Consider the following 22,819-nt stretch of genomic DNA (forward strand, 5'->3'; position numbering starts at 1 on the left):
GAGTTTCCAACTACACCTGACGATATGCGAGAGAGAATTGTCAGAGTATGTGCTTTGACAAGTGATAAGAAACACCACTCAATCTATGATACGAATACTGCAGCACTGCGTTGATATCAATGATCATCACTTCGAACACCTTCGGTAAATGGATGTTCATGCCACCTTTTTAACCTTCGTTGGCCTTCAAACACCTTACTGTTACACATCACTGGATTCGTCTCGATAGCCGCTAACAGAAATTAAGTACCAAACTATAGCATCCCATTAAAAAAAAAAAAGTTGACCTTCATATCTCTGACGCGACCCTACATAGCAACAAAAAACCAACATCATATTACGGCCCCCGTTGTCCCATGCAACATTCGTCCCACAAACTTTTCAGCTACTATCATACTTCCGGAATTATTCTAGGTGGCAATAGTTAGTGACTCACCCTGTATAATTGGGAGGAGGCAGGGGGGGGGGGGGGGGGGGGAAGGGAGATTATCGCTAGCACTCTGTGCACACTTACTCCAGCAGTCACGCACACTTACATAAGCAATTAAACAGAGTCAGCACGTATCAGACAATATTTAACTTAATGAATGCATTCTGCGTAGCATGTTTACCATGCATTGCTATATGTCAGAATGAGACCAAATTGAAAAGTCCTGCGTAAAAAAGTTAACTTACATTTGCATTTTAAGATTACTTGAGTAACACATGCGAAAAACATCGAAACCATCAACTTCTAGCAACACGCTGTTCAGCGGTTTATTCATCACACATTATTAATAATAAAATGTTACCTTCTTTTGTTCCAGTGCCTGACGCACCGCACAACTTCCCTTGGGTAAGTTCATTCAACAAACTTCCAACATTACATTCGAGCACATGTGTAAAGCATGAATTTACTGCATGTAACAGTGCTTAAAAATTATTTGTCACAGAAATAGCTGTGCAATTAAGAGTGATCAAAACACTGAAGAGTGTTCTACTTTGGCAAGAGCACGTTGCCCGTGAACTAAATTAAATATTCACCCAATATTTTCGTGACTATAGCTTCGTAGGCTTACACGGCCGGAGTCAAACTTGAAGAAAACCTTTTTCAGTATTAGGCCACATTATTACAAAAGACTAAACAAGTAAGATGACGTTTCGAAGGACTTCGGAGCGGTGGCTAACTGCAGAGGGAGAAACAGCAGGTCCTTCTCGTTTTCAAGGAGGGTCGTCGAACAGACGCACACTCTGACATCGATCTGTTGTAAGGCACTAGAGCATTCTTTACGCTATCATATTACCAGATTTCTGTAGACCATAAATCTCCTCTGCAGCAATCGACCCGGGTTTCAAAAACAACGATGGTGTGAAACCCAGCACGCCCAGTTCGTCCACGAGATCCAGAAAGCAGAAGATATTGGCGCCCAGTTTGATGCTGTGTTTCTGCACTTCCGGAAGGCGTCCAACACAGCTCTGCGCAGCCGCGTAATGAACTAAATACGAGCAAAGCGGCGCGGCATACCAGACGAGCTGTGAGAGCGAATTGAAGATTGTAGAAAATAAAACACAGTACATCATTCTGAACATGTTCAGACGTAAGAGTAACCTCGGGCGTACCGCAAGAGAGTGTTACAGAATCCTTACTTTCCACAATATACACTGAAGAGCCAAAGAAACTGGTACACCTGCGCAGTATCGTGTAGGGCCCCCGCGAACACGCAGAAGTGCCGCAACACGACGTGGCATGGACTTAACTAATGTCTGAAGTAGTGATGGAAGAAACTGGCACCATGGATCCTGCAGAGCAGTTCATAATTCCGTAAGAGTACGAGGGGGTTGAGATCTTTTCTGAACAGCACGTTCAAGGCATCCCAGATAAGCTCAATAATGTTCATGTCTGAGGAGTTCATCAGCCAGCGGAAGTATTTAAACTCAGAAGAGTGCTCCTAGAGTCACTCTGTAGCAATTCTGGACGTGTGGGGTGTCGCATTTTTCCGCTGGAATTTTCCAAGTCCCTCGGAATGCACAATGGACATGAATGGATGCAAGTGATCAGACAGGGTGCTAACGTACGTGTCACTTGTCAGAGTCGTATCAAGACGGATCAGGGGTCCCATATCACCCCCAACTGCACGCGTCTCACATCATTACAGAGTCTGCGCGAGCTTCAGCAGTCCCCTGCTGACATGCAGGGTCCATGGATTAAATAGGTAGTTTCCATATCCGTACACGACCATCGGCTCCATACAATTTGATACGAGACTCATCCAACCAGCAACATGTTTCCAGTGATCAACAGTCCAATGTCTGTGTTGCGGGCCCAGGCGCGGCATAAAGCTTTGTGTCGTGCAGTCATCAAGGGTACAAGAGTGGGCGTTCGGCTCCGAAGGCCCGTATCGATGATGTTTCGTTGAATGGTTCTCACGCTGACACTTGCTGATGGCACAGCATTGAAGTCTGGTGCAATATGCGGAAGGGCTGCACTTCTGTCACGTTGAACGATTGTCTTCAGTCCCATCCTTGCAGGATCTTTTACTAGCTGCAGCGATGTCGGAGATTTGATGTTTTACCAGATTCCTAATATTCATGGCCCACTCGTGAAATGTCCCTAAGGGAAAATCCCCACTTCATTGCTATCTCGAAGATGCTGTGTCCCATCGCTCGTGCGCCGACTATAATACCACGTACAAACTCTCTTAAATCTCGATAACCTGCCACTGTAGCAGCAGTAACCGACGCAACAACTGCGCCAGACACTTATTGTCTTCTATAGGCTTTGTCGACCGCAGCGCCGTATTCTGCCTGTTAACATATCTCTGTATTTGAATGCGCATGTCTATACCAGTTTCTTTGGGGCTTCTGTGTATATAAATGACATAGTGGAGAACCTCGGAAATTCCTTGATGTTTTTTGCGGATGACGCTGTTCTGTACAGAGTAGTCACTGCGCTAGAAAATTGTAGTGAAATGCAGGAAGACCTGCAGGAGACCGACGCTTTGTGCAGGGATTGGTAATCGATCGTCAAGATGAATAAATGTAACGTACTGCGAATACATAGAAAGTAAAACCCGTTATTGTATGATTACACGAGTGCAGAACAATCACTGAAAGCTAACACATTCATTGCTCTGGAGTGTAATGACCACATAAAAGCAATCGTAGTAAAGCAGACGCCACACTGAGGAGGTAGCTTACAAAACCCTCGTTCGCCCAACAGTTGAATATCACTCGGCGCTCTGGTATCCGCACCAGATAGGACTGATAGAGGAAACAGATTAGATACACAGATGCGCAGCGCCTTTGGAACAGGTTCCTTTAGTAAGCACGAAAGCGTCACAGCGATCATCAACCAACTGCAGTTGCGAACGCTGCAAGAAAGAGGTGCGTTCTCCATCACGGAACTGGTTTACTGTTAAAGTTCCGAGCCGACAAATACCTTGGTTCCTCCTATGTATACCTCGCGAAAAGGCGAGGCAGATAAAGTTAGACTCGAGCCACATTGAGGCTTCGCGACTGCTACGGTCGCAGGTTCCAATCCTGCCTCGGGCATGGATGTGTGTGATGTCCTTAGGTTAGTTAGGTTTAATTAGTTCTAAGTTCTAGGGGACTGATGACCACAGAGGTTGAGTCCCATAGTGCTGAGAACCATTTTTGAACATTGAGGCTTACCAGCAATTGTTCTGCCCGCGAACCATTTCCAGTTGAAACAGGCAAAGGGGTAAGTGATATACATAGTGGGGTAGAAGCTATTAAGGAGTGGTAAGATGCAGGGCTAACATGAATTTAGACATCCTTTAAAACAAATTTATTAACAAACAGTTCTTAGTCAACAGTTATTAGAAAATGTATTGTCCGACACCTTTATTTTTTCTTTAAAGGATACCCATTACAAGGCTTACTCTTAATTAATGACATTTTCACTGTTCCAACATCAAGGGTAAAACACCGGTGATACGTAGCGCCAAATTTGACCCCAAAGTAATAAAACATGAAATAAAAGTGTCAACTATTTGTGATAAAAAAATTTAAAAAGCCCAAAGCTACCTTAAAAATGCATGTAGTAACCTTTAAACAAATTTATAAGAAGAAACTGACAACAATTCAAACTTAAAAATAATAATCTAATAAATCCAATTTAACAAAAACTCTTGAAATACGCAACCACAAATTTCAGCGGGACCCCATTATCACAAGTTTTGTAAACACAAGTTTTTTTTGGTGCCACAGTTTAAAATTTGCTCGTTTACTGTACAGTAGTACAGAAGAATTTCAAAGTAAGTTTAGTTGCAAAACTCCTTCAGTTCAATTACCAAAGGTAATTACTTAGCTCATGAACAAATCTTCAACATTAGAATTCATCCGCTGCTACCTCAGTGGGTTCACTGAGCCGTAATCTTGCAATCTTACTTTACTTCACACGTCAGTCTTGCACATACTTCCTGGCAAATCATTACACACATCATTAAATTGGCGTGATAAAACCTGAAACATAAATCAATTACCACTGGTCCCACAGATGCATACAAGTAATGGGCCCCACAGGGCAAACTCATTGACAACTTCTAAGATGAACAGTTAAAACAAAATAAAAAGAAGACCAGTCAGAAAATAGTAGAGCTAATGGCATCCCACAAAGGCAGCCTGAATTACAATTTTGCAAGACGAAGAACTAAAACTCAGAGATGGGCAAGTACTCAATAATAAAGTTACTCATCTTCACATGGAGTTATCCAGTCCCCGTGTGCCAATGCAACCAGGCCGCTGTGACAGTATAGTGACGGCTGCAAAGACATCCAACCGTTGCTTTAAACGCTGATCTGCTTCCGGCAACACCAGTACTGTGCAACCGAAGCGCTCTTGCGTGCAGAAGGGGAGCTCCTTTCCAAATTACAGCTTTTCAAACAACGGCTCTGAACAACAAGTAGCCCGCGCTATCACTCCAGGTGCGGCGAAGTCGTTTTCCGGCACATACATAGACTCCCACCAGCTCGCTACCTTCCTCATGCCGCTGCTAACTCAACTCCTGTCGCTGTCTGTCACACGCCGCCTCGCGGACCACATTCGCACCACCAGCCTCTCTGGAAAAAGAGATTCTACACAACCAGCGACTCCACCAGAGAGGCACAAATCTGTGGAAGGTTTCAACGCACGGAACAATACAGACGGTCCTCTTCGGCACATACCGTAAGGTGGATTGTGGAGTATAGCTGTTGATGTAGATGATCACAAATCGTTCGATTCGCGGGAGAGCGTCAAGGAAAAGCAGCACATTTCGAATTAGAGGAGTCTAAAGGTAGACGCCAATTATCACACGAAAAGCTATTTACAAATTTTTCAAGAATCACTGCGGTTGTTGTGGTCTTCAGTCCTCAGACTGGTTTGATGCAGCTCTCCGTGCTACTCTATCCTGTGCAAGCTTCTTCATCTCCCGGTACCTACTGCAACCTACATCCTTCTGAATCTGCTTAGTGTATTGATCTCTTGGTCTCCCTCTACGATTTTTACCCTCCACGCTGCCCTACAATACTAAATTTGTCATCCCTTGATGCCTCAGAACATGTCCTACCAACCGATCCCTTCTTCTAGTCAAGTTGTGCCACAAACTCCTCTTCTTCCCAATTCTATTCAATACCTCCACATTAGTTATGTGACCTACCCACCTAATCTTCAGCATTCTTCTGTAGCACCACATTTCGAAAGCTTCTATTCTCTTCTTGTCTAAACTATTTATCGTCCATGTTTCACTTCCATACATGGCTAAACTCCATACACTTTCAGAAACGACTTCCTGACACTTAAATCAATACTCGATATTAACAAATTTCTCTTCTTCAGAAATGCTTTCCTTGCCATTCCCAGTCTACATTTTATATCCTCTCTACCTCGACCATCATCAGTTATTTTGCTCCCCAAATAGCAAAACTCCTTTACTACTTTAAGTGTCTCATTTCCTAATCTAATTCCCTCAGCATCGCCCGACTTAATTCGACTATATTCCATTATGCTCGTTTTGCTTTTGTTGGTGTTCATGTTATATCCTCCTTTCAAGACACTGTCCATTCCATTCAGCTGCTCTTGCAGGTCCTTTGGTGTCTGTGACAGAATTACAATGTCATGAATCACTATTAGATGAATAATTAAGGAATACAGCCTTTTGTGTATCACTCCCGTATGGACCGTAGGGCGAGACTGGAGCAATTACAGTGGACAAAGAGACATTTAAACTCCCATATTACTAGCGTTCCAGGCACGAATGGAATGAGAAGAAACGCTAATGTTCTTTGCAGTTTGCAAAGTATGCGTGTAGGTTTAGATGGAACACAACTTCCTCGTTCCGAGTCTAGAAATTACGAAGGGAAGTGATGTCATTGGAAAGGCGTCCGGTTCCCAAAATACCACGGACCTTAATGGGGAAGTTGTGAGTCAACGTGCAGTTCCGCGGAAATGGACGGGACTGGACGTTATGCAACGCAGTCGAAGGCGTCGGCCGTTCCATTCCCCGCACAGTACGACACAAGGCGCGGGCGGCCGGACCGGGCCGGACGCACGCGCCTGCGGAATTGGCTGGCAGCGGGCGAGGTGCTTAATCTCTCGATCGACAAGCGCCCGCCAGAATGGACATAACGGGACAGCCGCGGCAATCTGACACCGACACCGCCTCGTTCCGTAACAGCCGAGCGGCGCTCAAGGCCGCACCGGCGTAACCCAGCGGCCGCCGTTCGTCCCTGCCTCGCAAATCCTGGAGACGGCGGGGTCTCAGTATCACCTGGTGCTTAGTGACTTTGCGTTGGGAGTAACGCAACGTTCTCGGTACGCCCTCGCTGTCATGTTAACGCCGTGTGTGCCTTTACAGTTAGACCGCAAGGGTTGTCCACCTCCCCCCTCCCCCCCCCCCCCCCCCCCACCTGTGGCTCCACTGCGTGGGCCACGATTAGTGCCTCCCCGATGCAGAACCTCCAGCCCCTGCACAATAAGGTGCTTCGGTAGAGCCTGCATGCCCCCTACCCCTCCCCCCCCCCCCACCTCACGAGGGCAACTACCCTCCACGAGGAATCAAGCATGATAACTCAGAAGACGTCCATTCAAGAGAAGGCAAGGTGTCTCTACGACAAAATGGATGCCCTACGCGACACGGTCGCTGGCTTACAAAACATTGGCACCACGACTTCCCGGCACTGGCACCGCCAACCTGTTCCTCTCACCATCCTTGAGGATTCAGATTAGAACATGGCTAACAACAGCCCTGTTACGGCCACTAATGAAATGTCAGTCTTGATACGACAACTCGATATGTACCGACCATCATACGACCACCAACATTAGCACCTATGTAGTTGTGATACATATTACCTGCTACCTTGGACTTCCAACGTCGGAGGGTGGTATGGGACTTCAAATACCACCGCCACACCCACGACGTGCACCCCAAAGATCCTGGAATAACATCGTTATAGGATAGAACAAATTTACCCTTACGCTAAGACAGTAAGAATGAGACCCACCGATGATTTAGGAAAAAACGACATTTTGTCTATGGAGTGGGTGATTGATTCTTTTGTAAAACTTTTTTTGTTTTATAAGAAAGTAGGCTTACGCGGCCGGTGTCATAGTAATTAAAATTCTTCAGGGCACGAGGAAGGCCGTTGCAATTCGGCCGAAAAGTCGGTTTTACTTTATTATTGTTGTTAGTTTTTAGCAATGACGCGGCATAATACCCAGAAGAATTTTAATCACTATTTTTTTGTTTATTTCTAGACACAACCACACGTTTATGGCGCAGTCATAACCGGTTTCGGCCGTACAATGACCATCTTCAGATGCTAAAGGCGGTATACACTGAACACAGGTTCATGCTATGACTCTGTATCTCACCGTAAAAAAAAAAAAAAAACACCAGCATAATGAGGGTGCCTCATTGTCATCACATCAAATCAGGATTACACGTGGTGCTAGACTCACGAGGGAAACTTTCCCTAGCACCCCCCTTAGATTTAGTGGTAAGATGACCTAGTGGAAAGCCTGTTAAAAACTAAAAATAGAACAAGCATTCAAACAGGAAAAGGTGTACTGAGCTGTGGAAACAAAAGCATAGTTGAAACACTGAACGGTCCAAGCTTAACAACTGCATAAATTTTTAGACAACATAGTTGTATGGAGATAAACAGCGATTAATTTACTTATAATCAATTATTCAAACTGACAGTCACACTCGCATTATGTATTTTGCCGCCAACCGGTTTCAACCCGCGATGGGGTCATCTTCAGGGCAATTTACACCATTTGGTCGCTCGATGGAGTCGTCACCATGCCTGTGCACAGTTGGTAACTATCAGATAGTTACCAACCGTACACAGGCGGGGTGACGACTCCAGCGAGCGACCAAATGACGTAAATTGCCCAGAAGATGACGTATCTGATAGTTACCAACCGTGCAGAGGCAGGGTGACGACTCCAGCGTGCGACCAAATGATGTAATTTTCTCTGAGCATGATCCCATCGCGGGTTGAAACCGGTTGGTGGCAAAATAAATAATGCGTGTGTGTCATTTTGAACAATTGATTAACAACTGCAATATTGAAGGAGGCCAGGTTACCACGGCGTTATGGTTAAGTGATCACGTTGTTGAAGTGGGAAGCGGAAGAGCCGTGTTCAGATCTCTCTCGTGGCATTTATTTTCATTTTTTTCACAATATTACAAACTGTCCGTCCGGCCATTGAAATGTTTGTTCTCTTTCGGTACTCTTGGCATTTGTCATAATGTACACTGGTTACAGAATATGAATCACGTGGTAAGAATACGTTACCGTCACAAGTTAACATGATGAATAGTGAGAGCAAGCGAGATACCACAAAGACGTCTCACAGAAATGAAAACAACGATTAAACGGGTCTGAACTATGTTACAACAAAGGAATTCAAGAGTCAATACTTCGAAATCGGAACGCAACTTCAAAAAAGGTAAAAACATATGTTTTGACAGAGCATAGAGAAACTGTATGATTGCGACACTATTGCATTTATTTGTTGCAGCTTATGTGACAAGCTATTATCTTTTCATCTTTTCCTTGGAAATGATCACATTTACATTCACACGAACACCTAAATCGGGGAAGGAAGCATATCTCACTCACCTACCCGGCGTACAAGTTAGGTGCGTCGATAAGAGATTCCTATCACATGACACACGTACCGTCACTAATGCCGTGTAGACACACTAGACGTGTTTTTCGGTGGAGGATTCAGTTGACTTGTCGCCTTGTCATCAAACGTTTGCGATTCCCATACGACAACCACTTCCGTTCGGCTGCTAATAGAATAGTTGTGCAGAATCAACTGTCGTTATAGGTCTCTTCCTTACTCCTCGCTGTTGCAAATGGGCGTTGCACCCCGACACAGACACAACTGTTAATACAGCGAACATCGGAAAAAACACCTCACCACGACATTAGTGCTCAGTGAGGCTGCTCTATATTACACTCCTTGTCCTTCGAAAGTTAAGTCTTTTTTTGCTTTTTTTTCACAATTCAGTACTCCTTCTTCCTGTTTCTATACTTGATCTGCGTTCAGGTTTTGACGGGCTATGCTCTGGGCCCTCTTACCATTAAATCTGAGAGGTGTGGAATGGGAAGTTCCCCTTGTCAGTGGCTGGACAGAGTTTATCGCGGATCCACTGCTACCGGCTGAGTTCGTATTCGGAGCGGAGTGAAGTGTCGTATTGTTAATTTCAAACGCATGTGGTACGACCTTTTCCTCAAGCAGCAGGAAAGTAGGCAGAGACGCTATCTTAATGTATCAATCTCGTGTACTCAAACATACTCGTGATGTATGGTGATATTTTGAAGAAGAACGGGATGATGGTGGTCCTCTTGCACCTTTCCCGGTAGTCATCGTACGAGTTACGCTCAAACTGAGGCATGTGTTTGACAGTAACAGGCGTCTTTTACCCAGAAATGTACTATTTGCCTGTGCTAGTCTGCTTTTTATATCCTCCTTGCTCCGTCCATCATGTATTATTCCGCTTTCGAGATAAAAGTATTCCTTCACTTCGTCTACATCCTGACCCCCAATTTTGATTTTAAGTTCAACTTTAATGTCATTTCTGCAACACCACAATACTTTCATGCACAGGTAAACAAACTCGCATACACTAGACTGTTATACTTTTACTTTAGGATGTAACGTTCTAGAAATAAATGAAAAACTGTTCCCATCCAACTGTTCTGACCAATGACTTCGGGAGGTAACGTTTGGTTAGAAGCCAACTGGCGGAACTAGAAACCCCTTCCGCACTTAAGAAGCGTATGTGTGTGTGCGTGTGTGCCTTTGTGTGTATGTGTGTGCATTTAAACTAAGACAAAACAGGATGACACGCCGAATGGATGCTAGAAGAAACATTAACAGAACTCAGATTCCCCAGAAACAAATACTACTCTCAAAGCAATTTATTAAGCAATATGTCACCTACTGAAGAATCTAACCATGAAACCACAGAACGAATATAACACCTTAACCTATTAGGTCACCTAACAGAAAACAAAAGTGACAAGTCAGAAGGTGCTACCATAGGTGAAGCAATGGACGAAAACAGACTAAAATAAACAGGTTTGCAAACGAGATTTTTTTAAATAGCGGTAGCATTTTCATTGCATTTTTTGCTAGAATCGTAATTTCTGCGTCGTACGTTAGAGTTAGATGAACATATTAGTTGATGGTCTTCCGTTTTTATAGGAGTGTTTAACTTGAAGACAACTGCTAATTTATCATCCGCTCCAAGTTTTTTTCGCATTCTTGCATCCAGATTAGTTGTATTTTCATCTCATTTAACCTTGTGTGACCTCATTTGGTTCTATTTTTGCCATCGTTTTCCTTTCCAATAGTGTATCTGCAGTCCGAACGTGGTCGCCATGTCAATATATCAAGTGTATTTAACAGAGAATAAAAAAATATGCAAGCAGCATTTCATTAGGAAGCAGTAATGAATGCCCCTAGTCAGTTTGATTCGCAAATAATGAAAGTGAGAATGACTGTGTTGAAGTTTAATATCATTCACCAAATGAACAACTCTTTCAACAACTACGATAAGATTCTTGACACACTCCTGGGCTACTTTGTTGTTGGTCTCTCAAGGTAAGCAGGGACGGAACAAGAGTCACACGTTTTCCTTTTTCTTACGTAAACTGTTACTTTAATAAGTTAAGTGGCCAACTAAATAGTCTGCATTTAGCAGCCACTTAAAGCAACAGGTGTACAGTCTTTGAGCAGGCAGCTTTAATACTCCATGAGGTTCAATTAAGAGTGAAGGTCAAGCAGTTGGAAACTGTAGATGAAGTACTTGCTTACTCTTTTTTTTTTCTCTCGTCTGAGTGTGGCTCAGACGCCACTTGTTCTTAAATTAACACGTTCATAAGGAAACCTCAATATATCCGTACTATTTAGCAGACAACCTATCAACGCGAGATTTTCACACAATGATTAGCCGTCAGTGTCCCGTCAGTGATGAGTGAATTAGGAACATAGCTCATGTTCAGATGGGGGAAGAAAATCGGCCATGTCTTTTTGAAAGGAACCATCACGGCATTTGCTTGGAGTGGTATGTGGAAACCACGGAAAAGGTAAACCCGGATGGCGGACCGGGATATAAACCGCTGTTCTACCTAACACAGTATCAACAACCATGAGTAGTCGTAATCTATGTGTAATCTGCTTCAGGAAAGTCAGCTACTTATACGGGTCTCTAAAAGTTACGAGTTCTATAATACGACCTGCGGGCTGCGTCCTTTCAAATGTTTCTCAATACTTGGACCAGTCATAGCGGAACAGTACCAAGAAATAACTTTGTTTTCCGAATACCCAATGGGTAACCGGCTTTAATCGAAGAATGATGGAGGTTCTTGATCAGCAATGAATTCAACATTCTTTGTCTCTTTCCTTTTCATTTTTCAATTCGAGCACTTTCCTTCATGAAATCGCAGAGAGTTTTAAGTTAGAGGGAATATCAATAAGATCAAGAAGAACGCACAATTGTCTTATCGTATTAACGGCGATAAGCACTGCTGCCGTTATATCTGAGAACGAACAGAAAACCGGCGAAGATTATTTACGCTATTCGTTGTTGGATTAGAATTTTCACTTTTTGAAAGTTGTTCAAAAAATAGTTCAAATGGCTCTGAGCACTATGGGACTTAACATATTAGATGATCAGTCCACTAGAACTTAGAACTACTTAAACCTAACTATCCTAAGGACACCACACACATCCATGCCCGAGGCAGGATTCGAACCTGCGACCGTAGCAGTCCCGCGGTTCCGGACTGTAGCGCCTAGAACCGCACGGCCACCACGGCCGGCTGAAAGTTGTTGAACAAATCGTTCCGTTGCATTATCGAAATCATTATAAATCAATCAGAATGGCTGAGTGATGAGATGAAACCTGCTCATTAAGGATGAAAGTCAAGTGCAGCCACATCTCTTGGCCGAAGACAGAAATTTCTTTTCGATAACACATGATGGAAACCCGGAATGGAAAACAACATAGCGTATGACCTGTTGTTTCTGTCACTAGGTTGCAATTTGCTCTCTCATAGGAGCACCGGTCAATGAAAAAATGATTTGAGCATTCATGTAACGAATTAACTGCCACCCACGATCGAAGTAGTCGACAGTCTTCTGTGTGCAGTTCTTAACAAGTTCTTGCAACATCATGCCTTTTCCCTTGGAATTTGCAGCATCTGGTCATTTGCTGACAGATTCTAATACCACACTCGCATATTACACATCAGTTTGGCACGCTCACTGCCTCGTTAGCGTTGAGTCTTTGATAATGCTATCAACTGTGTGAAAAAATCTCGTCCCACATGCTGTGTCCAACACTGTGTTGAATATCTAATATTTCATAGCCTCCATCACAGGACGATGATGACCTTAACTCGATGTTTCGTGAAAATTTGGCTTGTATTCGGCACAAGTGAACTGCCAGAGGTGAAAATGCAGTAGACTTGAATGCATCGCCCTCATATTCCTAACCTTGTGTCTGATGTTGTGGTGTCGTGTAAAACGCTTGTCAAATCGGTTGCTAAGACTATCAAAATGGTTCAAACGGCTCTGAGCACTATGGGACATAACATCTGAGGTCATCAGTCCCCTAGAACTTAGAATTGCTTAAAGCTAACTCACCTAAGGACATCACACACATCCGTGCCCGAGGCAGGATTCGAACCTGCAACCGTAGAGGTCGCGCGGTTCCAGACTGAAGCGAATAGAACCGCTCGGCCACAGCGGCCGGCTGCTGAGACTATCCTTTCCCTTCTAAAACACTAGGATGTCCCAGTTCATCGTGCAGTGTACACTTTTCTCAAAACACCTCCTGCCCTGCGCACCAAAGTTTTGCATATGTCAACGATTTGGGAAAGGAGATGGCCCCCCTCCGGTATCTAAATATGAATCGGTAATTGTAAGTCTGAGATACACTAAACGTTCTGAAGTAGATCTATCATTGGCATTACGGAGAATGAGAGTGTCGATATACAGTTCTACCGAAATACGGTCAATCCTGGGCCGTCGCTGAGTGGGCGAATGATTACGTTTCAAAATGCCTATTTCCTCAAAAAGAGTAACCTAGGTCTAATTAACAGCCACCCAAAGTGAGTTAAGGCAGTGCATTAGGCTTTGGTAAATTCGGCGGAGCTTTAGAAGCCAGGAACTAAAAACAAACTGACGAAAACTTCTCGGGTTATTAGTCGAGTCGTGGCGTCGTACTGTTAGAACGTTTCAACGAGTTTCCTGCTCGTCATCATCAGGTTAATAAACGAAGAAGATTACGTCAATTAATTTCGCCGACAAATCCTGCAGTCCCATATAATAACAAACTGTTCATTAAGGCTATTCATTTTCTCGGATATGCCAGAGAGATTCAGTCGGAGCATAGCAATACCTTGGACTTACTACGTTACCCTTCTTGCCCCAAACTTTCGTAGACACTTTCTCTGTGGCATAAAAACGGTTTCACTTCGTGGGTAGAAAGTGATGCAGTGATCAAAAACGTCCCAGTCACTCTTGAAAGAGTGCCGCTAGTGGCCGAGTCTGCAGAAGTTGACAGTGGAACCGTGAGTGAGCAGGGGGATTGTTTGTACATTCTGCCAGCAGCGGTCCTGTCACGAGGTTGTCTACATCTACATCTACATTTATACTCCGCAAGGCACCCAACGGTGTGTGGCGGAGGGCACTTTACGTGCCACTTTCATTACCTCCCTTTCCTGTTCCAGTCGCGTATGGTTCGCGGGAAGAACGACTGTCTGAAAGCCTCCGTGGGCGCTCTAATCTCTCTAATCTTACATTCGTGATCTCCTCGGGAGGTATAAGTAGGGGGAAGCAATATATTCGATACCTCATCCAGAAACGCATCCGCTCGAAACCTGGCGAGCAAGCTACACCGCGATGCAGAGCGCCTCTCTTGCAGAGTCTGCCACTTGAGTTTGTTAAACATCTCCGTAACGCTATCACGGTTACCAAATAACCCTGTGACGAAACGCGCCGCTCTTCTTTGGATCTTCTCTATCTCCTCCGTCACCCGATCTGGTACGGATCCCACACTGATGAGCAATACTCAAGTATAGGTCGAACGAGTGTTTTGTAAGCCACCTCCTTTGTTGATGGACCACATTTTCTAAGGACTCTCCCAATGAATCTCAACCTGGTACCCGCCTTACCAACAACTAATTTTATATGATCATTCCACTTCAAATCGTTCCGCACGCATACTCCCAGATATTTTACAGAAGTAACTGCAACCAGTGTTTGTTCCGCTATCATATAATCATACAATAAAGGATCCTTCTTTCAATGTATTCGCAATACATTACATTTGTCTATGTTAAGGGTCAGTTGCCACTCCCTGCACCAAGTGCCTATCCGCTGCAGATCTTCCTGCATTTCGCTAGAATTTTCTAATGCTGCAACTTCTCTGTATACTACAGCATCATCCGCGAAAAGCCGCATTGGACTTCCGACACTATCTACTAGGTCATTTATATATATTGTGAAAAGCAATGGTCCCACAACACTCCCCTGTGGCACGCCAGAGGTTACTTTAACGTCTGTAGACGTCTCTTCATTGATAACAACATGCTGTGTTCTGTTTGCTAAAAACTCTTCAATCCAGCCACACAGCTGGTCTGATATTCAGTAGTCTCTTACTTTGTTTATCAGGCGACAGTGCGGAACTGTATCGAAAGCCTTCCGGAAGTCAAGAAAAATAGCATCTACCTGGGAGCCTGTATCTAATATTTTCTGGGTCTCATGAACAAATAAAGCGAGTTGGGTTGTCATAGCGGTACTGTCACCGCGAGGGTCCGTGTCTCCTGAAAATCCAGATAATCTTCTGTGACGGTGTTAGTGAAAACTGGCTGTAAATTCGTTTGTAAACGAAAAGAGTTTGTTGGTAACTATAAGATTTATTCTTTCACGTCCACTAGGGTTTGAGTTCATTTCAGCCAAATTTCAGCGAGCCACGAGTGGGGTAGTGGAAGGCCCAGCTGCGAATATTAGGGGACAACCGTTTCCGATATTTGCCTGAATACCAAGTGGAATACTGGTCGGAATCAGGGGAACGGAGCTGTTTCCAAATACTTTTGACGCAATTTGTGGTTCGACCTTCAGTTAAAACTTCTGCGCTGACTGGCCGTGTCTATGTGTAAAGCTGTTACCTGACGTTTGGGCTCCGACTGCGGGAGACATCTTCGAAGGTAAAACGGCGGCTGCATCTAGGTCTCGAAGAACCCCCTGAGTTATAGAGCTCCATAGATGGCCTCATCATGGGTCACGTGATGTGCTGATTATCTCTGGATGGTGTCATCGTTCTGCATCAACAGTAATCGATCGTCATTCTGTTGCTGCAAACCCGGCACTCCTTTTTTCATTATTATTGCCACGAGTTTTATAACTGTAAATGGCATCGGTACCTAATACGCTGCCGGCCAGAGTGGCCGTGCGGTTCTAGGCGCTACAGTGTGGAACCGAGCGACCGCTACGGTCGCAGGTTCGAATCCTGCCTCGGGCATGGATGTGTGTGATGTCCTTAAGTTAGTTAGGTTTAATTAGTTCTAAGTTCTAGGCGACTGATGGCCTCAGAAGTTAAGTCGCATAGTGCTCAGAGCCATTTGAACCATTTTGAACCTAATTCGCTCGTCAGACTGTATTTGATGTAGTGATTTACACCTCAAAAAGCATGCTCCGCTACGACCCATTTGTCCGTATGTCCGAGGCGGCAGTAACTTTTATATTCGGCTGTGCCGATGTTGGTGGTTTCAGTGTAAGGGTGAGTGCCGTACCTTGGTACACACTGAAGCGCCCGTAGGCAGCCCTGTAACAGTAGTATAAAATATCTTCTCATCCCATTTTTAAACAATGTATTCACTTTTCACGTACTTCAGCCATTTTCTGAAATTACAAAACATCTCTGAAAAATTAAGGTTTTTACAAATGTGAAAAAAAAAGCTCGAACATACAACAAGATCATGTGCCTATGAAAATACATTCTAACGAAATTTAAAAGCGTTGCAGTAGAGAAAATCTTGTGAAATACTGTATTAAATCTATTACATGAGTACGCTACTAAACTCCAATAATTAGTAAACGAAATCAAATTCAGTAGAAGTATTATCAAACACCAATTACAACTTAAAAACATTTTAAAATAGGAGCTATTGGAAACCAACGCAAATTTCCACTTTCAAGACAAGGAAAATTGGTAAGACCGAAAGAAATTCGATTCATCTACAAGTATCACATCTGCCATCGTAGAAGATAGCGTACTGCTCAAGATACAAGGTAGTGCACGATCGACGAAGTAAGGCGTAACTGTCTACATGTTACATACATAGTGCTCATCGTAAAATTCTGTAACTGTAGAATTACCAGAAGATTGCAAATAACTTTAATATATCATTATGCAGCACTGACATGTGTAGAACTCGAAATACGGGTATTTACGGACGCTGCGGGGTACAAAACCTCATGTCTAACATCAACAACAACTAGGAAATTGTGGAAATTGCTTGGGCATTCCTTCATTTGATTCTAAATTGCCCCGCTGACAAACATAAATTATGCTAAATGAAAGCAGCTGTCAAAAGGTCAATGAGAGCTTCTTTTAATGAAATTTAAAGTAATATTTTATCTGCAGATTCTAAAAATCACTAAAAAAATTTTAGTCATATAAAATCTATGAATGCTACAAATAATTCAGTACCTTCTCTTGCTGACAATACGGGAAATGTAACGGATGATGATAAACAGAAGGCCGAAATACAAACCCTAGCTTTAAAAACCATTCACCCTTTCAATTATCGAACAAACGCAAGGATGGGTGACATAGTGTTTAATGTATCTGGGATTGTAAAACAGTTAAGATCCTTAGACACCAGGAAGGCATCTGGCCCAGACAGTATCACCGTAAGATTTTATATTGACTATGCTACAAATATAGCTCCATTCTTATCCATCATCTATCAGAGATCATTGGAACTGTGAAAAGTTCCAAGGGACTGGAAGAAGGCCCAGGTCATAGCAGTCTATAAAAAGGATAGAAAATCGGATGCACATAATTACCGGGCAATTTCGATGACATCGATTTGTTGTAGAATCATGGAACATATTTTGTGTTCAGACATAATGACCTTTCTAGACCCTGAGAAGCTCATCTTCAGAAACCAGCACGGCTTTAGGAAACAGCGGTCATGCGAGACACTCTTTGTGCATGATATACAACAGGCTCTAGATACCGGCTCCCAGGTTGATGCCATATTCCTCGACTTTCGAAAGGCGTTCGACTCAGTTCCGCACTGTCGCTTGCTCCAAAAAGTGGGCGCTTACGGTCTATCCGATGGCATATGAGGTTGGATAGAAAGTTTTCTAACAGACAGGGGGCAGTATGTCATTCTGAATGGGGAGACTTCAAGAGAAACAAGTGTAACATCAGGTGTGCCCCAGGGAAGCATAATAGGTCCGCTGCTTTTTACGATTTACGTAAACGATCTGGTTGATGGTACTTACAGCGGCATTAGACTGTTTGCCGATAATACTGTAGTCTACAGGAAAGTAGTATCACACGAAAGTTGTGAACAAATCAATGAGGATTTGCAGAAAATAAATGCGTGGTGTAATGACTGGCAGTTATCTCTCAATATTAGTAAGTGTAACCTACTGCGTATAACAAAACGAAAATCCCCATTAATGTAGGAGTACAAAATAGATGTCCAGTCTTTTGAAGCGGTGACATCCGTCAAGTATCTGGGTGTGACTATTAGAAATGATCTCAAATGGAACGATCAGATTACACGAGTAACGGGAAAGGCGAACTCTAGATTGTGGTTTATTGGTAGAATCCTAAAGCGATGCAGTCCTTCAAAAAAGGAAATTGCTTACAATACTTCAGTTTGTACAGTCTTATTGTTCGTCTGTATGGGACCCTTGCCAGTTGGATCTAATTCAAGAGATTGAGAAGGTCCAAAGAAGAGCGGCAAGATTCGTGACTGGTACATTTAGCCATCGTGAGAGCGTTACAAATAGAAAGTTTGAAGTGGCACTTGCCGATATACGACGCACGAAACTGAAGGGGCTGCTCACTAAATTCCCAAATCCGATCTTCGCCGAGGATGTACAGCGTATATTATTACTACCAACTTTCAAATCGCGCAATGATCATCATTCAAAGATAATGGAAATTAGAGCTCGTACTGAGGCGTTCAGTCAGTCGTTTTTCCCTCGCGCTATCCGCGAGTAGAACAGAGGGGGAGAAATATGACTTTAGCGCTAATAGTGCCCACCGCCACACACCGCTTGGTGGCTAGCGGAGTATATATGTAGATATAAAAGCTGTCACTAGACTGAAGTACCGACCAAAAAACATCGTCCATTACTAGGTATACTATTGTTTAGGCATAACACTCTCTCCTACCTGCCTGCAAACACGAATTTTACATACCCCGGGTGCGGCTGTTTTTATTTTCTTTATGGATCTACATTTTTAAATGAAGTATATACGGCTGGGAAAGCCTATATCATACTATTATGGTTATGCTATAAGTAATTATTTCTGGCACAATCTGCGGCAGCAAAATATTTGACGCTTAATTCGTATAAAAAGTGGCTAATATTTTTTTATGTAACCCCTGAGCATGACCTCCCGTCCTTCCTTTATGGTCTCATCATTCTGTACCACGAATGTTGTTTGAGCTACAACCCATTGTAGAGCCTACTTCTAGTCAGTCAAATACCGAACTAGATGGCAGTGGGGCTTACGTTATAACTGGAGCGGTGGTGGTATGGAAGAGGGATTCCCAGCCATGAATTCCTGTTCATGCATTTGCCAAGTGAAAGGGCCCAGAAATATTTGTGGATCCAATAGTCTCATGCCTAGGCATACCAGATTGTTTTTCTTTAGTGTGTGTGTGTGTGTGTGAGAGAGAGAGAGAGAGAGAGAGAAAGAGAGAGAGACAGAGAATTACTATTATTATTATTAATTTGAATTCGAAGAGGTAGAGAAAGCTGAGCTGTTTGATATATGATAAGTTATAGAGCCTAAGTTGTTTTCAGCTATGCATCACGCAATCTGGATTCCCAGCTGGGAACCAATGGGAGAGGATTACCGGTGCTAGCATTTGATTTACTATCAAGTTAAACAGATCATAAACCTCCGTCGAGACTGAGGTGATGAGAATTGTTTTTAATATACTTCCAGGGCAGTGTTGTACGTTGGAAAATAAGAAATTAGTCTGTGTGCGTATGTGTGTGTGTGTGTGTGTGTGTTTGTGTGTGTGTGTGTGTGTATGTGTGTGTGTGTGTGTGGGTGGGTGGGTGGGTTGGTGGGTGTGTGTGTGTGTGGGTGGGTGGGTGGGTGGGTGTAGGTGCTAACATTCAGTTTCTGTTTTGGATGAGAAGCTTCGTACCTACTCACAGATTCGCTGCCCGTTATATTTTTTTTCTGGTCTCTACAACATGTTTAACCTCTCTGCGTTCACCTATTTCTTATGAAGCTACACTCTTAGACAGGCTTAGCGCCTCTACTACGAAAAAAAAAAATCTTTCTGATTTCGTTGCCACTATGGATCGCCACCGACACACAATTTCTCCATCTTGGGTTCGTTTCTCGTTCGCGACTCTCTGGCGTCTGGACTTCCTTCTTTTTTTTGAATCCATTCTTGCCCCTTAGTGCTCGTAACTTAGTGTGGCTCTCTCAGCTCGTTTTAATGACCAACACTGCATACCTCTAATGAAGTACGTACTATTCTTAAAAGAGTCACCGAGCCGGTAGCGCAGTGGTAAGTACACTGGACTCGCATAAGAGAGGACGACGGTTCAAACCACGGTTCAAACCCCCTCGTGCCATCCAGATTTAGGTTTCCCGTGATTTCCCAGAATCGCTTAAGGCGAACGCCGGGATGGATCCTTTGAAAGGGCACGGTAGCCTTACTTCTTCATCCTTCCCTAGTAGAGCTTGCGCTACGTCTCTAATGACCTCGATGTCGACGGGACGATTAACACTAATCACCTACTGCTCCTTAAAACAGGCGACTGCCACGTTAGTTTCACGGAAGTGGGGAGGTACTTGTAACGCGTGAGTACCTGAAGGTCAGCCTTTGTGCCCGTCGGATTTACTGCTGCACTACACCACTGTAAGAGAGTAGGGCTGTGAGTGGCGGAATGACAGGAGAATGACCACTATGGAAAAGCTGTGACAAGCTACGAGGGAGAGTCAAACGAAAACCTTAAATATTTTTTAAATATTATTTATTGTGCATAAATGGTACAAAGCTGTATCACTTTTCAACATAATCTCCCTCACGCTCAATGCAAGTCCTCCAGTGCTTACAAAGTGCATAAATTCCATTAGAAAAAATTTCTTTTGGTAGTCCGCGCAACCACTCATGCGCTGCGTGGCGTACCTCTTCATCAGAACGGAATTTCTTTCCTCCCATTGTGTCTTTGAGTGGTCCAAACATATGGAAATCACTTAAGGCAAGGTCTGGTGAGTATGGTGGATGAGGAAGACACTCAAAATGCAGGTCTGTGATTGTTGCAACTGTTGTACGGGCAGTGTGGTTCCTTGCACTGTCATGTTGCTAAATGACACATGCTGACAGCAATCCACGCCGCTTTGAGTTGATTGCAGGCCGCAGATGATTTTTTTAGGAGATCTTTGTATGATGCACTAATCTCAGTGGTCCCTCTAGGCATGCAATGCTCCAAAATGACGCCTTTTTCGTCCCTGTTGATGGTTCTGTTCGAAACTTCTTTGGTTTTGGTGATGAGGAATGGCGCCATTCCTTGCTCGCTCTCTTCGTTTCCGGTTGGTAGAAGTGAACCGAGGTTTCGTCCCCAGTAACGATTCTTGCAAGGAGGACATCACCTTCTTGTTCAAAGCGCCGAAGAAGTTCTTTACAAGCATCAACACGTCGTTCTCTCATTTCAGGAGTCAGCTGCCGTGGTACCCATCTTGCAGACACTTTGTGAAACTGGAGCACATCATGCACAGTGTGGTGTGTTGGCCTATGACTAATCTGTAAACATGCTGCAACGTCATTCAGTGTCATTCGGCGGTTTCCCTTCACTGTGGCCTCAACTGCTGCAATGTTCTGTGGAGTCACAACTCGTTGTGCCTGACCTGGACGGGGAGCATTTTCCACTGAATTCACACCATTTGCGAACTTCCTACTACATTCGTAGACTTGCTGCTGTGACAAACTTTCATCACCGTACTGAACCTTCATTTGTCGATGAATTTCAATAGGTTTTACACCTTCACTACGCAAAAACCGAATAACAGAACGCTGTTCTTCCCTGGTGCAAGTCGCAAATGGGGCGGCCATCTTTATACTGATACTGCGACGGTAAGTGTGCATCTACACTATGTTGCCACCTACAGGCCATTCTGCACGCTGTTTGTAGCACGCTTGCCAACGTACAGGATAACGGCGCAAAATTTCGATTTGTTATTACAAATTTAAGGTTTTCATTTGACTCATCCTCTTAACAATAAACTCAGCGCTTGCCTACACAACAGAGCGCCTGGGATAAGTGTGTACCATACAACCGCCCTTCCCGCTTAATTTTCCCTGACCTAGTATCTGACTGGCAGTACTGTGACTGCACTTACTTATCTTCAGAAATACTATATAATTCTTCAAGTCAGGAATGACATTTATAAGCTAGTGAAATTTAGAACTGAAATAATTTGACATATTGCGTAAACATCGTCCCATCACGTTGAAGCCATTCACCGTCCGCCAGGTGTTGTTTTCCGAGAAGTGACTTGGGATGCTCCGGCAGTCCACATTCCGACTTGCCTCCCAGCTGCAGCCATTGTCTGCTGCTCGCCATTCGTCGTCGCATTTCCAACGAAACGGGTTTTCCACGTCCACCGGACACCAGAAGGGCACAATCAGTATGTCGCGCGTCGCTCGTCATTCTCGCTGCGGAAAAAAAAGATAAGTGACGAACAGCTGTACAGGGAACAAACCCAAAGCAAGAACAAGCAGGCACTCGAGGCCACGTAAACAAACATATCCCATTGGCCTGTCAGGAGAGTGCTCAGCGAAGCTGCCTCGAAAGCTACCGGTCGCTACAAGTAAGAACAAAGCTGTAATTCTCCGCGAGAGATATTGTCGAAGATCATTAACGGACGCTCGTAGAAGCATTATTAAACACAATTCAGGCGCATCATTTTACTCCTACAGTTAATAGTGCAGGGTACCTTCAGTACCGCTGAAATCTTCGCTTCGGCCTGGTGTGTCGTGCATTTCCCACAATCGTTTAGGCTAAATGCGGGTTGTAAAAACACTGC

The 22,819-nt window shown here is 43.9% G+C and overlaps 1 protein-coding gene across 1 annotated transcript in view; it reads left to right on the forward strand.

Annotated features, from left to right (window-relative positions):
* Positions 1-22,819, forward strand: part of LOC124789497 (arylsulfatase J-like) — a 262,072-nt gene that overhangs the window by 98,929 nt on the left and 140,324 nt on the right. Inside the window, exon 2 of the mRNA XM_047256881.1 lies at positions 807-835. The gene's annotated coding sequence lies outside the window, so the exon portion shown is untranslated. The remainder of the gene's footprint in view (positions 1-806; positions 836-22,819) is intronic.

Source organism: Schistocerca piceifrons, chromosome 3, assembly GCF_021461385.2.
Source record: "Schistocerca piceifrons isolate TAMUIC-IGC-003096 chromosome 3, iqSchPice1.1, whole genome shotgun sequence".
Lineage (NCBI taxonomy): Eukaryota > Metazoa > Arthropoda > Insecta > Orthoptera > Acrididae > Schistocerca > Schistocerca piceifrons.